The 17,169-nt window shown below is 48.0% G+C and overlaps 1 protein-coding gene and 1 pseudogene across 6 annotated transcripts in view; both read right to left on the bottom strand.

Moving 5' to 3' along the window:
* Window positions 1-17,169, bottom strand: part of MAP3K7CL (MAP3K7 C-terminal like) — a 65,897-nt gene that overhangs the window by 24,875 nt on the left and 23,853 nt on the right. The window contains exon 1 of one of the 6 annotated variants that reach the window (XM_056559529.1): window positions 7,357-7,473. The exons of the other annotated variants lie outside the window; for them this stretch is intronic. The gene's annotated coding sequence lies outside the window, so the exon portion shown is untranslated. Of the gene's footprint in view, window positions 1-7,356; window positions 7,474-17,169 lie in introns of those variants that run through there. 6 annotated transcript variants of the gene reach the window in all.
* Window positions 3,789-3,871, bottom strand: LOC130359791 (U2 spliceosomal RNA; annotated as a pseudogene).

The following is a 17,169-nucleotide window of genomic DNA, read 5'->3' as shown; positions in this document are numbered from 1 at the left end:
ATTCATCAACAAGTACAATATTCCTGTTACCCATCTCGTCAAACCTCTCTTCATTGCCTTGGTGAATGGAGAGAGACTGGTCTGCACCGTGCGTTATCGCACTGAACCCCTGCTCATGAACATTGGAGTTCACCATCTTGAAAATATCGAATTTTTCGTATTGCCCAATTGTACTTCAGAAATTCTTCTTGGCTTGCCCTGGCTCCAGCGTCACGCACCTATCCTCGACTGGGCCACTGGGGATGTTAAGAGTTGGGGACCTTCCTGCCACAAGCGATGTCTTAATTCGGTTCCTGTCAATCAAGTTTCCATCGCTCCTCCATTGCCAGGTCTTCCTAAGGCCTATCAGGACTATTCTGACATCTTTTGTAAAAAGCAAGCAGAGGTCTTACCTCCACATAGACCCTATCGACTTGCTCCCTGGTACCACACCGCCCCGTGGTAGGATTTACCCACTTTCTGCCCCGGAAACACAAGCCATGACAGAGTACATTCAGGAAAACCTCATAAGAGGTTTTATCCGGAAATCTTCTCCAGCCGGAGCTGGATTTTTCTTCGTTGCCAAAAAAGATGGATCTCTACTCCCCTGTATTGACTACCGCGGTCTTAATAAAATTACAGTAAAAAATCGCTATCCTCTGCCTCTCATCTGCGAACTCTTTGACCGACTAAGTGGAGCTAAGATTTTCACCAAACTTGATCTAAGGGGCGCATATAACCTCATCCGTATTCGTGCAGGTGATGAATGGAAAACCGCCTTCAATATTAGAGATGGTCACTTTGAATACCTTGTCATGCCCTTTGGACTTTGCAACGCCCCAGCAGTCTTTCAGAACTTTGTTAATGAGATTTTTCGGGACATGCTGTATTCCTGTGTGGTAGTCTACTTTGATGACATCCTCATTTTTCCTCCAACCTAGAGGAACATCGCCTTCATGTCCGTCAAATGCTTCAGCGACTACGTCAAAATCATCTTTACGCCAAAATTGAGAAATGTCTATTTGAACGCAGCAGTCTCCCCTTCCTGGGATACATTGTGTCCGGTCAAGGTCTTCAAATGGACCCTGATAAGCTATCGGCGGTAGTAGATTGGCCTCGTCCCACTGGCCTACAAGCTATCCAAAGATTTCTCGGATTTGCAAATTATTATCGTCAATTTATTCCTCACTTCTCCCCCATCGTTGCTCCTATTAACGAAGAAAAATGCTAATCCGAAATCCTGGCCGCCACAGGCGGAGGAAGCCTTTAACCACCTCAAAGCCGCCTTCTGCTCTGTTCCAGTCTTGTCCAGACCAGATCCTCTGAAGCCCTTCTTCCTCGAGGTTGACGCCTCCTCAGTTGGAGCCAGAGCTGTTCTCTTGCAAAAATCCGCTAAAGGAAAAAATATCACTTGCGGATTTTTCTCCAAAACCTTTTCCCCTCCTGAAAAAAAATTATTCCATAGGAGACCGTGAACTATTGGCTATTAAGTTGGCACTTGAGGAGTGGAGACATCTTATGGAAGGATCCCTTCATCCCATCACCATCTATACAGATCACAAAAAATGTCTTATCTTCAATCCGCCCAGCGACTAAATCCTCGCCAGGCTAGATGGTCGTTGTTTTTTGCCCGTTTCAACTTTCAAATCCATTTTCGTCCCGCAGACAAGAATGTCAGGGCTGATGCTCTATCACGTACCACCGATGCCTCAGAAGCCGAGACCCTTCCTCAGCACATCATCCCCCCTGAGTATCTGATCTCTTCTGCTCCTGCTTCTTTGGTGTCTATTCCTCCAGGAAAAACTTATGTTCCTCCAAGTCTTCGCCTCCGGATCCTCAAATGGGGCCATTCCTCCCTTCTGGCTGGTCACGCTGGAATCAAAAAATCTATACAGTTGATTGCCAGACACTATTGGTGGTCCTCCCTGGAAAAGGATGTGACCGATTTCGTACGAGCCTGTACTGTGTGTGCACGTGACAAGACCCCACGCCAGAAGCCTGCAGGTCTTCTCCTTCCTCTACCGGTGCCTGAACAACCTTGGTCCCACATAGCCATGGACTTCATCACTGACCTTCCTTTATCCCATGGCAACACTGTCATCTGGGTGGTCGTTGATCGTTTTTCCAAAATGGCTCATTTTATTCCGCTTCCTGGCCTTCCTTCTGCACCACAGTTGTCGAAGCAATTTTTTCTGCAGATTTTTCGTCTTCACGGGCTTCCCACGCATATCGTCTCGGATAGAGGCGTTCAATTTGTGTCAAAATTTTGGAGAGCTCTCTGTAATCAATTAAAGATCAAATTTAATTTCTCTTCCTCCTATCACCCCCAATGCAATGGACAAGTGGAAAGAGTGAACCAGATTCTTGGTGACTACTTGCGACATTTTGTCTCCTCCCATCAAGATGATTGGGTCGACCTTCTGCCCTGGGCTGAATTCTCGTACAATTTCAAAAATTCTGAATCTTCCGCTAAATCTAAATTTTTTGTGGTGTACGGCTGTCACCCGCTGTCCCCCCTCCCCATTCCCACTTCTTCTGGAGTTCCTGCCGTGGATGAATAAACCCGGGACTTCTCCTCTATCTGGAAGGAAACTCAAAAGTCGCTCTTACTGGCCTCTTCTTGTATGAAGAGACATGCGGATAAAAAGAGAAGAACTCCTCCTGTCTTTGTCCCTGGTGACAAAGTGTGGCTCTCTGCCAAATACATACGGTTTTGTGTCCCTAACTACGGGTCCTCGTTACCTCGGGCCATTTAAAATCAAAAACCAAATCAATTCTGTCTCCTACAAGGTCCACCTTCCTTCTTCTCTTCGTATTCCTAACTCTTTCCATGTATCTCTTCTCAAACCTCTTATACTTAACCGTTATTCTCCCAAGGTCACTGTTCCTGCTCCTGTTTCTGGCTCCTCTGATGTCTTCTCTGTCAAAGAGATCCTCGCCTCCAAGATCGTCTGAGGTAAAAGAATTTTTTTAATTGATTGGGAGAATTGTGGTCCAGAAGAGAGGTCCTGGGAACCTGAGGCCAACATTCTGGACAAAGAGCTTGTCCGCAGATTCCTGGGCTCCAAAAAGAGGGGGAGACCAAAGCGGGGGGGGGGGGGGTACTGTTACGCCGAGCTCTCCGGGTCCCTGCTCCTCCCCGGAGCGCTCGCGGCGTTCTTCAGCGTGCAGCGCCCCGGTCAGCGGGTCTGGTCCGGCCCCGGTCAGCGCTGCTCTGTTATCACCGGTGGGGATGCGAACCGCGTGGTGGTACGCGCCCGCCCGCGGGTCGCATCCCAGTCCTCTCACCTGCCCTGTTCCCCTGCTGTCATGCCCCGCTCTCTAGGGCGCGCGCCGGCTTTCTGCAATTTAAAGGGCCAGTGCACCACTAATTGGTGCCTGGCCCAATCAGTGCTAATCACTCCCAAACATATAAAACCCACTTCCCCTTCCTGTCCTTGCCGGATCTTGTTGCCTAGTGCCCTGAGAAAGCGTTCTGTGTGTTCCCAAGCCTGTGTATCCAGACCCTTGCCATTGCCCCTGACTATGAACCTTTGCCGCCTGCCTTGACCTCTTGCTACGTCCGACCTTGCCTTCGCCTTGTCCTTGTGTACTACGCCTATCTCAGCTGTTAGTGAGGTTGAGTCGCTATTGGGGGATACAACCTGGGAGTTACCGCCGCAGCAAGTCCATCCCGCCTTGCGGCAGGCTCTGGTGAAAACCAGTAAATTCTTAGAACCAGTCCCCTGGTATGGCCCACGCCATCGCCTCACTAACACAGAGGATCCACTACCCGCTTCCAGTCCGGTTCCTGACACACCTGCTCCTCCATGTAGTCATCCATTCCTACCAGTGGACTACCTGATAAGAACAGATACTACATTTGATCTTAGCCAAAAGGCCGAGAAGCGATATAGCTGGTGGAAGATGATAAAGTGTTTAGCAGTCCTGCAAGCAAGTCACGTGTCCTCTCTGTTGTAGAAAGAGCTGCCAAGGATGTCAGGGACAAGATTGCAGACCTACACAAGGCTGGAATGGGCTACAAGCAGCTTGGAAAGAGGTTTACAGCAGTTGGTGTGATTATTCACAAATGGAAGAAACACAATATATCTGTCAATCTCCCTCGGTCGGGGGCTCCATGTAAGATCTCTTGTTACCTGTATAAAAGACAACTGGGAGCCACAAATCTTGCTGATCGATAGGGGATCAGATCATATCAGATCAAAATATTAATCACTAAAATGCAAATCAATTCATAACTTATGTGAAATGTGTTTTTCTGGATTTTTTTGTTATTCTGCAGGGGATCAAAAAATGTTTTCCCTCACTGTAACATGTTATAGACCATGATGCGGCAAACATTAGAGGTGATGTTTCTCCTTAACATCTGTTTTATACTTCAACTAGGAGGCTTCGATAATATCTCCAAGGGGGAGCATACAGTGGTTTTTGTTGCAACATTCACAAAATTATGGGGAAAAAAGACTACGGTAATTGTGAAGAGTACAACTGAACAAAGTCCTGGGCTCTTAGCGCTTGAGGACATGGCCAGTGGCATCACTAGGGTTGGTGTCTACTGGTGCGATAGAAAATGGTGTAAAATTTCTCAGGCCTCGTAGGGCTCCACAGTACAGGGGTGTCAGGCTTAAAGGAGTACTCCGGTGCTAAACACCTTATCCCCTATCAGAAGTGGCACCATTACAAGTATGTAACAGGAATATCTATACACAGAAGCATTATTTGAGAAATTGTGTTTTGCATTATGTAATGTTTAAATGACTTTTGAGCTTTCACACATTGGGAGGATACCCTAATGTTTAGCTTTGATGGAAGTCTCCGACATGTGCCATTCAGGGGCATACCTTGCCTATAGGTTCCCAAGTAAAAAAAAAAAAAGCCATATGCTGTATGGTATATGTTTGTTTGTTTTTGTTTTTGCTTGTTTGTTTTTTTACTGGATGCCTCTGCATAGAAATGTGTAGCCTTTTTTTAACAGTAAAACATATATTGATGTATATCCTCCCAATTGATGCTAAAATGACACTCTTTTGGTCTCTGCTCGGTGAACAGAGCCTTATGGATACATGAATACAGCACACTGTGGTACCACAATATTGCGCCACCACACTCATGTTGGCAGCAGCTACATCTGTGTGTGTATATGGATCGACCGATATTGATTCTTTAGGGCCGATACCGATAATATGTGAACTTTGAGGCCGATGGCCGATAACTTATACCGATATTCCGGTATAAGTTATCGGCTACCCCCCCCCCCCCCCCCTGACCCCGCAGAAGCTGCTGCAGATCAATGATTTAAAGCGGGCGCTTTAAATCAATGAACTGCAGCGGCTTTTGCGGGGCCAGACACCTCCGCCGCCACCCGCTTCTCTCCCCCTGCCTGTCCTGGGTCCAACCTCCCTAGTCCAACCACCACCGCCGCTGCCCCATCTCCGGTTTTATAATTACCTGTTCCCGGGGTCTGCGCTACTTCTGGCTCCAGCGGCGTCCTGAGCTGTCACTGTGCGAACTGACGGTGAAGTTGCGTTGAGGATGTTACTCGTCATTGCACAGCGCACAGCAATACCACAGGACGCCGCAGGAGCCAGAAGTAGCGCGGACCCCGGGAACAGGTTATTATAAAACCGGGGATGGGGAGGCAATGGGGCAGTGGCGGCGGCGGTCTCAGGGCGGGGCATTATCGGCATATCGGAAAGGTAATTGCCGACACCGATAATGTCACAAATCGTGAATATCGGCCGATAATATCGGCCAAACCGATAATCGGTCGATCCCTAAAATATATATATATATATATATATATATATATATATATATATGTATAAATATAAAACGCAGTTCAAATACAGTGGCAACAACAATATAGATAGATATAGTTGAATGTACATGTATTATAGTTATATATCTATTAGGGATTTCTTTGTGGTGTATGACCTTGGTGAGAGCTTCTCTGTTCTTCTGTGTCCTCCAGCATCTGTGGTTTCACAGTAAAAGTAGTGACTAAAGAATTCGGTGCACTTGTAAAGCCTGTGCTGCAATGTAATGGTGTAAATCAATCATTTATTGCGTAATTAGTTCCCTGAATAGGCTGACGGTATAAGCACAAAACAACAGGGTCAATGGCTGCAGAAATAGTCCCGATCACTGTGCGGAGCATTATTGCATTCCATAGTACATTTCCTAATAGGTTTGTCCGAGCGTCTATTGAACAGCTGCAATTTATATTTTTAGCTAAGCTGCTCCAAGACATCTTTAAACCAAAGGTGCAAATAGAGTGTCATTGAAACGTCTTAATGGACTGGTGGGCACTGCTATGCTGTCTAATTTAAGAAGGTGATAGATTTCTGCAGTGTAATAATGGATCAGCTTCAATGCCGGCTCATTTGTAGTAAGCACTGTGCACAAAAACCTTGGATAAAGGGGACGTGACTCCAGAAAATCACCAAGTCAAGTTTTCATAATAAACATAGTTGTATGTATATAATGTGTGGACATTTTTTTTCATACTGTAATGCAACATATAAGATAAAATAATCATAAAAGCTTGCAGATTTCAGTCTGGCCACTAAACCTGATAATAAACTGACACATCCTGTTCAGTAGAGAAAACACATGTTCACAGGCTAGATAACAATAAGAAGGTGACACCCGTATATAGATAACTCAGGATCCACCATTCACAATAGGCGATGGTCACAATATAGCTCCTCCCTGCGTACTGATGTCTGCACAAGTCACAGAGCATGCCTACAACACTCTACCGTAGAAGTCAATAAGTCCCCTCCAGTTTGTTGTATCCTATGGCTCATGTGGCTGCTGTGAGATACATTAAAGGGGTATTTCCATCTCAACTAATGTATTTATACTTGTGGGACACATCAAGATAAATGGGGGATAAGATGTCTGATCGTGAGGGTCCCGCTGCTGCCCCCCCCCCCCCCCCCCCGTGATCTCCCACAGTACCCGTCGTTCTAAACAAACTCCGGGTTCTGCAGCAGTGGTCGTGACGTCACGACCATGCCCCCTGGTGATGTCATGCCATGCCCCCTCCATTCAGGTCTATGAAAGGGAGCATGTCAGAAGACACGCCGACATGCCCCCATGGACGTGAATGGAGGGGGTGCAGCGTGAACGGCTTCCGGAGTGTTCTGAACAAAATGTTTAGAGCGCTGGAGCACCAGAGTACCCCTTTAAATGCAGAGCTGCTCTTTATTGTGCAAACACTATATACAGCCGTATTCACACTGACACAAAAACAAAACCAAACCTGCTTGTCTAAGAACTAGCTGTTCATGTTAACTTAACCTCACTACACAGGTGGCTTACTACCAGCCATCTGGCCCAACAGACTTGTGTTATCTCACACAAATGACAGACCTCAGAAGCTCAAGTCATGTTCCTCTCAGCTTCTCTGTGCAGACTGTCTCTTTGCTTATTTTGAGCCCAGTAACAAGCTGTCTTCAGAACCTGTGCTGATCTGGGCTACTGTAAAAACCCAACCTGGCCCTGGAAGGGGAATAAAAGGCCTTGCTTGTCAGTAACCTAGACATCAAGCTGTCAACAAGGGGAGAAAAGTATCAGTAATCAAGAGAAGGAGGCAACATTTGCTAAATGAATGTATTTGCAAAACTATTTAGAAAGTTTGGAAATTCAAGACTGCGACTCTCCTCGGTACCTGTTTGGGCTACATAGTTTATACATCTGACATGGTAATTTACCTAAGCATTCAATTGGTACCACATAAAGCACCCATACATTCTGTTCTGGCAGGTGTGTAACTTTAGAAGATCCAAATGCTGCAGTTGTGTCTGGACCCTGAAGCCTAAGGAGACCAAAAGATGCTTCTTCTTCATAAAAAGACTCCACTATTTGATATGGCTCATGGTAGAGCAAAGGCACTGCTACAGATTTTGTATTGGGTCCAGGAGCCTCAAGGTACTGATTCTAAGGTTGCCTTTCAGGCAGTTCTTCTGGGAAAAAGTATGCAAAATATCTTTTCTACAGAAATAAGTGGAATGGTCTCTCTATTAACATCAATAGGTGGGAGTATTCTGCAAATTTTGTCTGCAGATGCTTTTCTGGTCGTTGCATACTGACTTTTGACCAGAGTGATTTCTGTCTGCAGATGCCTTGCTGGTTTTTGCATACTGTGATGTGATTAAGGAAAGATTATACCTCCACACACCCATAACTCAGCAACTTGGGTCACATATCCCCCTACCAAGAGCAAACCAACTATTGTACTATTGTTCCCCTTTGAAAGTCTGTTAGGTGTGACATATTATTTCCATAAGAAGCATAAACTTTGGATTGTACTAGGCAGCTGTGGATAATGTATATAGGCCATCCCCCTTGATTCCACCTAGTAGGTTTCTGTTACGCCGAGCGCTCCGGGTCCCTGCTCCTCCCCGGAGCGCTCACGGCGTCTCTCTCCCTGCAGCGCCCCGGTCAGTCCCGCTGCACTGACATGGCCGTCGGGGATGCGATTCGCACAGCGGGACGCGCCCGCCCGCGAATCGCATCCCAAGTCACTTACCCGTCCCAGTCCCCTGCTGTCATGTGCTGGCGCGCGCGGCTCCGCTCTCTAGGGCGCGCGCGCGCCAGCTCTCTGAGACTTAAAGGGCCAGTGCACCAATGATTGGTGCCTGGCCCAATTAGCTTAATTAGCTTGCACCTGTGCACTCCCTACTTATACCTCACTTCCCCTGCACTCCCTGGCCGGATCTTGTTGCCCTTGTGCCAGAGAAAGCCTTTCCTTGTGTGTTCCTAGCCTGTGTTCCAGACCTCCTGCCGTTGCCCCTGACTACGATCCTTGCTGCCTGCCCTGACCTTCTGCTACGTCCGACCATGCTCTTGCCTTATCCCTTGTACCATGCCTATCTCAGCAGTCAGAAAGGTTGAGCCGTTGCCGGTGGATACGACCTGGTTGCTACCGCCGCTGCAAGACCATCCCGCTTTGCGGCGGGCTCTGGTGAAAACCAGTAGCAACTTAGAACCGGTCCACCGACACGGTCCACGCCAAACCCTCTCTGACACAGAGGATCCACCTCCAGCCTGCCGATCCGTGACAGTAGATCCGGCCATGGATTCCGCTGAGGTGCCGCTGTCAAGTCTTGCCGACATTTCCACGGTGATTGCCCAGCAATCCCTAATGATCACCCAACGAAATCACCAGCTGGCATACTTGACCACCGTGACACAGCAACTTCAGTCACAGATACAGCAGCTGCTGCCGCAGATACAGCAACTTCAGTCTCAGACACAGCAGCTGCAACAGCAACAACCATCTCCTCCGCCGGCTCCTGCAACTCCTCCGCAGCGACCGGCCGCTCCTAACCCCTGCTTGTCCCTGCCGGACAAATTTGATGGGGACTCTAGACTCTGCCGTGGTCTCCTGCCTGGGAAGGCCCTGCCATGTGCCACACCGCTCGGAGCACCTCTCTCACAGTATCCTTTGCAATCCACCCCTGTGCCTCCCGCCGAGGAGGCTATGCAAGTGGATCGGTCTCGCCTGACCCCTGAAGAGAGGACTCGCCGCAGAAAGAAAGATTTACTTCTATACTGCACTGTGCGTTACCGCACAGAACCCCTGCTCTTGAGCATGGAACTTTTTGTTTTGCCCAAATGCTCCTCTGAACTCCTCCTCGGTCTGCCATGGCTCCAACACCACTCCTCTACCCTTGTCTGGACCACCGGGGAGATCATGAGCTGGGGTGCTTCTTGCCACAGAAAATGCCTCACGTCTGCTCCCAGTCCCGTCAGTCAAACCTCTGTGTCTCCCCCTTTACCTGGTCTCCCCAAGGCCTATCTGGACTATGCTGTGTCTCCTCCTCACAGCCCCCGTCCTGTTAACACTCTGCCCCGTGCCAAGCTTGACCCTCTTCCCTCCCTCCCCACCCCCACGCCTTCTTGTGTGCCCGCTGTTGATGAGGTTTCCCGGGGCTTCGCCACCGTCTGGAAAAAGACTCTAAAATTCCTCATACTAGCCTCATCCTGGGTGAAGAAGCTTGCCGGAAAAAAGAGAAGAGCTCCTCCTGTTTTTGCGTGGCTCTCCGCCAAGTATATCCGCTTCCGTGTCCCCAGTTTTTATCTGGGACCACGTTACCTTGGACCCTTTGAAGTTAAATACCTAGAGGAAGCCACTCCGGTCTCCGGGTCCTCAGACGTCTTCCGGATTAAAGAATTTTCAGGTCCCAAAAAGAGGGGGAGACCCAAGGGGGGGGGGGGGTACTGTTACGCCGAGCGCTCCGGGTCCCCGCTCCTCCCCGGAGCGCTCACGGCGTCTCTCTCCCTGCAGCGCCCCGGTCAGTCCCGCTGACCGGGAGCACTGCACTGACATGGCCGTCGGGGATGCGATTCGCACAGCGGGACGCGCCCGCTCGCGAATCGCATCCCAAGTCACTTACCCGTCCCGGTGTCCTGCTGTCATGTGCTGGCGCGCGCGGCTCCGCTCTCTAGGGCGCGCGCGCGCCAGCTCTCTGAGACTTAAAGGGCCAGTGCACCAATGATTGGTGCCTGGCCCAATTAGCTTAATTAGCTTGCACCTGTGCACTCCCTACTTATACCTCACTTCCCCTGCACTCCCTGGCCGGATCTTGTTGCCCTTGTGCCAGAGAAAGCCTTTCCTTGTGTGTTCCTAGCCTGTGTTCCAGACCTCCTGCCGTTGCCCCTGACTACGATCCATGCTGCCTGCCCTGACCTTCTGCTACGTCCGACCTTGCTCTTGCCTTATCCCTTGTACCATGCCTATCTCAGCAGTCAGAGAGGTTGAGCCGTTGCCGGTGGATATGACCTGGTTGCTACCGCCGCTGCAAGACCATCCCGCTTTGCGGCGGGCTCTGGTGAAAACCAGTAGCAACTTAGAACCGGTCCACCGACACGGTCCACGCCAAACCCTCTCTGACACAGAGGATCCACCTCCAGCCTGCCGATTCGTGACAGTTTCTTTACTATTTGTAGGGTTCTTAAGTACCCTGTCTCAACACCCCCCCCCCCTCCTTGTATGTCTTTTTTGTCTTGTTTTTTGAAGTTTGTTAGTTTTCATTTCTTTTGCTTTGTTTATTTCATTAAAATGAATGTGTCACAAAATGTAATTTTTTTAGAGGTGAAAAGAGGTTATTTATTTGTCACAAAATATGTAAAATTAAATAATAGGTAACTTGTTATATTTACCACTGTTGACCAGCCGAGGGAGCTAACATGAGAATTCTGGGGAAGGGAAGCAACTTGTAAATTGATTACTGCACATCGGGCTTCATCCGTCTACACCTTCCTCTTGTGTCTGTGTTCAAAAGGAGAGGGGGGAGGGGGTTTTGTATTTTATTTTATTTTTTATTCCACTGTGTGCACCATTTTGTTGGTGTTTGCACAGTGGTGAAGTACAGACCACCAGATCACCCTTGCCTACTGTCTCATGCTGCCAGACACCTCTTACCCACTGCCTCCCACTACCAGATGCCTCTTGCCCACTCCCTCCGCTACATACTGGACAAAACTAGGAGGTCTTTCATTCTCCACTTTAAGTTATATGACAGTGGTAGAGTTGTTCTGGCCATCTCCCCAAGGCAGCTGATACTGAACACTTGCTTTTCCAGCATGTAACCTCTCAAGATTGTACACTCTTGGTCATGTTTCCAATTGTCCTGTATTCGTTAGTTTTTTTTCTGTCTTTGCAAACTTTAATCAAATTCTTTGAAAATAAAATGTAGAATACTATAGTATGTAAACATTACAAGAGGGGACTGTACAACAACATGGCACTCTTGAGTGCTACATGATAATTTGTATACTATTTATATGAGTACGGTGAGGACACACATCCTGCAGGAATGCATGGAAATGGAGTTCCTGCACTTTTTCCACACTGTTCTCATTAGCCTGAGTCCTGCAGGACCAGCTCTTGAGTGGAAATCTTGGACACTATTTATCAGGGCACAACTAAGGGCTAATATTAGTCAATGCCCTTATTCATACCTACATATCTAACATGACATGGCTTTCCAAAATGAGTGCCGCAACACATAAGTGTGTCGGCGGCAATCCCCAGGTGTGTTGCGGGACTGTCATCAGACACCGCTGCCCACCAATTTAAAGTGACCGCGGCGCCAACTGCCTATTCAATATGAGTATCATGGGCTGTGACCACTTTAAATCAGCGAGCAGCGGTGGCTGCCGGGTCTGACCAGCTGAGACGCAGAGCCTGCACCTGAGCCTGCCGAAGCACACTGGGAGACACGTGTCAAGTGTGAAATGCAATGGCACAGCGGGGAATCAGAGGAAGGAGAAGAGAAGGAGGGGGGAATGATGTGGCACAAGGGGTGATAAATGGGGAATTAAAAAGGGCACAAGGAGGATAAAGAGGCACAGGGGATGATAATGGGGGGGTCAGAAATTTCACACTGGGGACCAAGGAGGGAAATGATGTGGCACATGGGGTGGTCAAAAGGGGGTTGAAATGGCACAGGGAAGGATCAAGATGGGAATGCTGTGGCATAGGGGTGATAAGGAGGGAGGTGAAATGGCATAGGGGTTGATAAAGGGGCGAATGAAGTGGCACAGGGGGATCAAGGTAAGGGATGAAATGACAGGGTGGGATCAAGAGTGGGGGATGATGTGGCACGGAGGGTTAAGAGAGGGAATGAAGTGGTACAGGGAGGGATCAAGGGGGAAATTAAATGGTACAGGGAGTGATAAAGGGGGGAGTGAAATGGCACAGCGGGTGATGAATGTGGATGAAATGGCACAGGGGATGAGGAGGGGGAGGGGGGATGAAGGGATGAATAAAATGGCACAGAGGCGTAGTAGCCATATTTCTAATGCTGATACTGGTATCAAGTCATGCGTCAAATGACATGCAACTTGTTACTTGCAATTGGCGATATGGCGAGGGGAGTGTCACCAAACTGGGCAAGTCTTAAAAGGGTGTCAACAACATGAAAAGTTTGGAAAACTCTGGTTTAAGTTATAGACGTTGGAATTACAAATGTTTCTGTTTTCTGCTTATGTTACACAGGTTGGGATGTGGCCAGTGTCATTTCTATTGTTTACCTATTATAAAAGCTGTTTTCTTCTGGTCCATTACATCCAGGGAACATCACAGTAAGCAACATAATGCAGCAAGACAAGTGAATGACACATATTAATATCAAAAGGCGAGTGAACCAGGAGAAAATGTGAGACATGGTGGAAGCCCATGTAATGTAAATGATATGTGACATAAGACTGTATAAAAGAGGGGGCCATCTAAGGCTATAAAATTAAGTAATTTTATAAGCTGGGGGTCCCTCTCAGGTACTGAAATGAACACATCTTGGTGTCTACTTGTGGGTTTATTGTATATAATCTATTCACCCCCTCCCTGACCCCCTGTATTTTGATATGTGGCTCATGTTTTCTCATCACCTCCTAAGACCCATTACTTTTTATTTTTCCTGTGACAAAGTTGTATTAGGGCTTATTTTTTTGCAGGACATGTACTTTTCACTGGCACCCCTTATTTTATGGTATATTGTATTACTTGTATTATTTAAAGGAAAACTGTGAGTAAACTCCCTCCGCACTAACCAGAGATACTGGCTGGTAGTGCGGGGGACACTGATCAATATGCTGCCTACCATGCCCGGATCCGTCCCACCGTTCGCCCGTTATTTTCTTTTTTGTGGATATGCAAATAAGCTGCTAACTGGCATGGGCGGGGTTACAAGGCAGCTTCTGGCACTCTGACGTCAGTGCCGCTCGTCCGCCGCACTGCCTGGCTTACGAATTTTCATCCCCTCCCCCTGACTGTTCCTCCCCTCCCAGCTCTGTACTGGACTCCACTGAGGAGAGAGGGGATGAATATTCATTAGCCAGGCGGTGCTGTGGACGAGTGGTGCCTTGTAACCCCGCCCGTGCCAGTTAGCAGCTCATCTGCATATCCACATAAAAAAAGATAACGGGCGAACGGCGGGATGGATCCAGGCATGGTAGGCAGCAAATTGATCAGCGTCCCCCACACTACCAGACAGTACCTCTGGTTAGTGCGAGGGGGGGGGGGGGGTCGGAGTTTACTGACAGTTTTCCTTTAAACAGTAAAAATCTGTAACTTTTTTTAATCTACTGTATAGAGAGCTGTATGAGGGCTCTTTTTTAGTTCCACGAGCCTTAGTTTTTAACGGTATTACTATGTGTGGTTAACTAGTCTGACTTTTTGATCACTTTTTATTTAATTTATTCTGGAATGTGATGTGACCAAAAATCTGCAATTTTGGCGTTTGGAATTTTTTTGCGTTTACGCCTTTGATATAAAGGAATCAGGATTGTAATAATGTAATAGTTCAGACAATTTCACATGGAGCAATACCAAATATGTCTTTTTCGTACCATCTATCTGAGTAACCCAATAATCTGATGGACTCTTTTACCTATTCCATTGGAGAAACTCTGTATTTTCTCTAAATGCCTTGACTCTATTTCCTTCTGAGAAAACTAACAAACGGAAGGACTCTAGTAGGCAGCATTTTTCAGGAACCCTGTCTTCACCCTTAGGCCATGTTCACACAACAGAATTGTCGTGCAGAATTGATGTCCACGCAGAGATTTTTCCGTGTGGAGATTACACCGTGTGAACATGACCTTAATGTCTAGACTCTTATTTTATTCCGAGAAAACAATTAAATGAAGGACTCTTCTAGGTAAAATTTCTAAAGGAACTCGGATGTCTTTACTCTGATGGTCTATTCTGTATAATCTTCTTAAGGAAACTACTGTATTTTTCGCCCTATAGGACGCACCGGCGTATAAGACGCACCCAATTTATAGATGCAAAATCAAAAAAAAAAAAAAGATTTTGAACCCAATTGTGGTCTTCAACCTGTGGACCTCCAGATGTTGCAAAACTACAACTCCCAGCATGCCCGGACAGCCGTTGGCTGTCCGGGCATGCTGGGAGTTGTAGTTTTGCAACATCTGGAAGTCCGCAGATTGAAGACCACTGCACAGGAGGTAATACTCACTGGTCCCCGCCGCTCCGGACCCGTCACCGCTGCCCTGGATGTCGCTCCATCGCTGTCGCCGTGTCCCCGTCGCTCCGGAACGTCTCTGCTGCCGGCCGGGTATCCTCGCTCTCCGTCGCCGCCATCACGTCGTTACGCACGCCGACGCACGTACGCGACGACGTGATGACGAGGAAGGAGAGCGCCGGCCATACAGGGGATCCCTGAACGGAGAAGACACCGAGTAGGCAGGTAAGGTCCCTCCCGGTGTCCTGTAAGCACTAACCCGGCTATTCAGTCGGGCTGTTCGGGACCGCCGCGATTTCACCGAACAGTCCGACTGAACAGCCGGGTTAGTGTTACTTTCCCTTCAGACGCGGCGGTCAGCTTTGATCGCCGCATCGGAAGGGTTAATACAGGGCATCACCGCGATCGGTGATGTCCTGTATTAGCCGCGGGTCCCGGCCGTTGATGGCCGCAGGGACCGCCGCGATAGGGGTTTATTCGCCGACTTTTTCCCCCCAGTTTTGGGGAAGAAAAAGTGCGTCTTATACGGCGAAAAATACGGTAATAAACCAAAGCTCTCTTTTAGATCATTTTGAAGATCCCTGTCTTTTCTCAGAAGGTCTTCTTCATATTAACTCTGTCTTTTCACAGAGGGTGCGGTGCGGTGGGGTGTGGTGGTGGACGGTGCAGTGGGGGGGGGGGGGGGGCGTTGCAGGGTCATTATCGGCAAGGTAATTGCTGATACAGATAACGTCCAAAATCGTGAATATCGGCCGATAATATTGGCCAAACCGATAATCGGTCGATCCCTAATTTGAAGCAGACGGTTTTCTCTCTGGGAGTCTTTTTTGTACCATCTACAATATTTGAGAAAACTGATAATCTTGGGGACCATATCGGGTACTGTCTTTACGAGACCCTCTCATCTCTTTGAGGATCTATTTTGTATACCATAATTTAACTGAAAAAATTGAATATCTATAAGGGAATATATCCAGGGAAACTTGTAATGTCTATGTCTATAAGGCTGGGTTCACATATATCAGTTGTCCGGCATAGTTTACCTCTGGCATGAACCGGAGGGAAACTGATGCTAGAACTGATCCCATTCATTTGAATTGAACAGTTCACAATCATCAACCAATTTTGATGCCGGATGGTTGGACACACCAGACAACACTGGACAGGGGAATGCAGCTTGCTGGGTTCCCCTGTCCACTGCCAGAAACATTGGATGCCGGATGCCATACAACTGATGACAACTGACGCATGTTGTCATCAGCTGTGGCATCAGTTGTGTCAAGATGCCGGACATATGTGAACCCAGCCTTACAGTGTTTCCCTACCAGGGTGCCTCCAGCTTTTGGAAAACTACAACTCCCAGCATGACCGGACAGTTCAGAAAAAAAGCGATCTGATTGGTTGCTATGGGCAACTGGTCAACTTTTCCACTGCACAGGTTTTGACAAATCTCCCTCTATATCTATAGGAACCTAGTATATAGTATTCAATGAACCCTGCCATCTCATTGAGGGTCTGTTTCATATAATCTATCATCATAAATATTCATTTTGAGTGTATTTGAAATGTTTTATTTTTTTAACCGAAATTTTATTTTTGTCGTTTTTACTTGCATATACCCTTATACAGTAACCCCCCGACCTACGATGGCCCCGACATATGATTAAATAGACATACGATGGCCTCTCAGAGGCCATCGCATGTCGATGTCAGCATCAACATACGATGCTTTTATATGTCGGGGCCATCGCATTAACTGCTATCCGACAGCGCAAAATGCTTAAGCTGCTGCCGGATAGCAGTTTAAGCATCCCTGGCAGGTTCGCTTACCTATTCCCACTGCTCCGGGTCCACTTCGCGATCCTCCGGCGTCTTCTTCATCTTCTCCGGGGTCCGGGCCTCGCTTTCTGTCGTCGTTATTACGTCACTACGCACGCCGCGCCGGCGCAGCAGCGTAATAACGTCACCAGAAAGCGAGGCCCGGACCCTGCAGAAGATACGGAAGGCACCGGAGGATCGTGAAGAAGACACCGGAGCAGCGGGACAGCATCGGGAGCCCCTGGGACAGCATCGGGAGCGGTGAGGACCTGGTCCGGAGCGACGTGGACAGGTGAGTACAGCTTCCTACACTTTACATTGCACGGATTCCTCAACAAACGATGGATTCGACAAACCATGGCTCGTTTGGAAT

This window comes from Hyla sarda, chromosome 2 (genome assembly GCF_029499605.1).
Source record: "Hyla sarda isolate aHylSar1 chromosome 2, aHylSar1.hap1, whole genome shotgun sequence".
Taxonomy (NCBI): domain Eukaryota; kingdom Metazoa; phylum Chordata; class Amphibia; order Anura; family Hylidae; genus Hyla; species Hyla sarda.
This window is presented reverse-complemented; position numbering and strand designations above follow the sequence as displayed.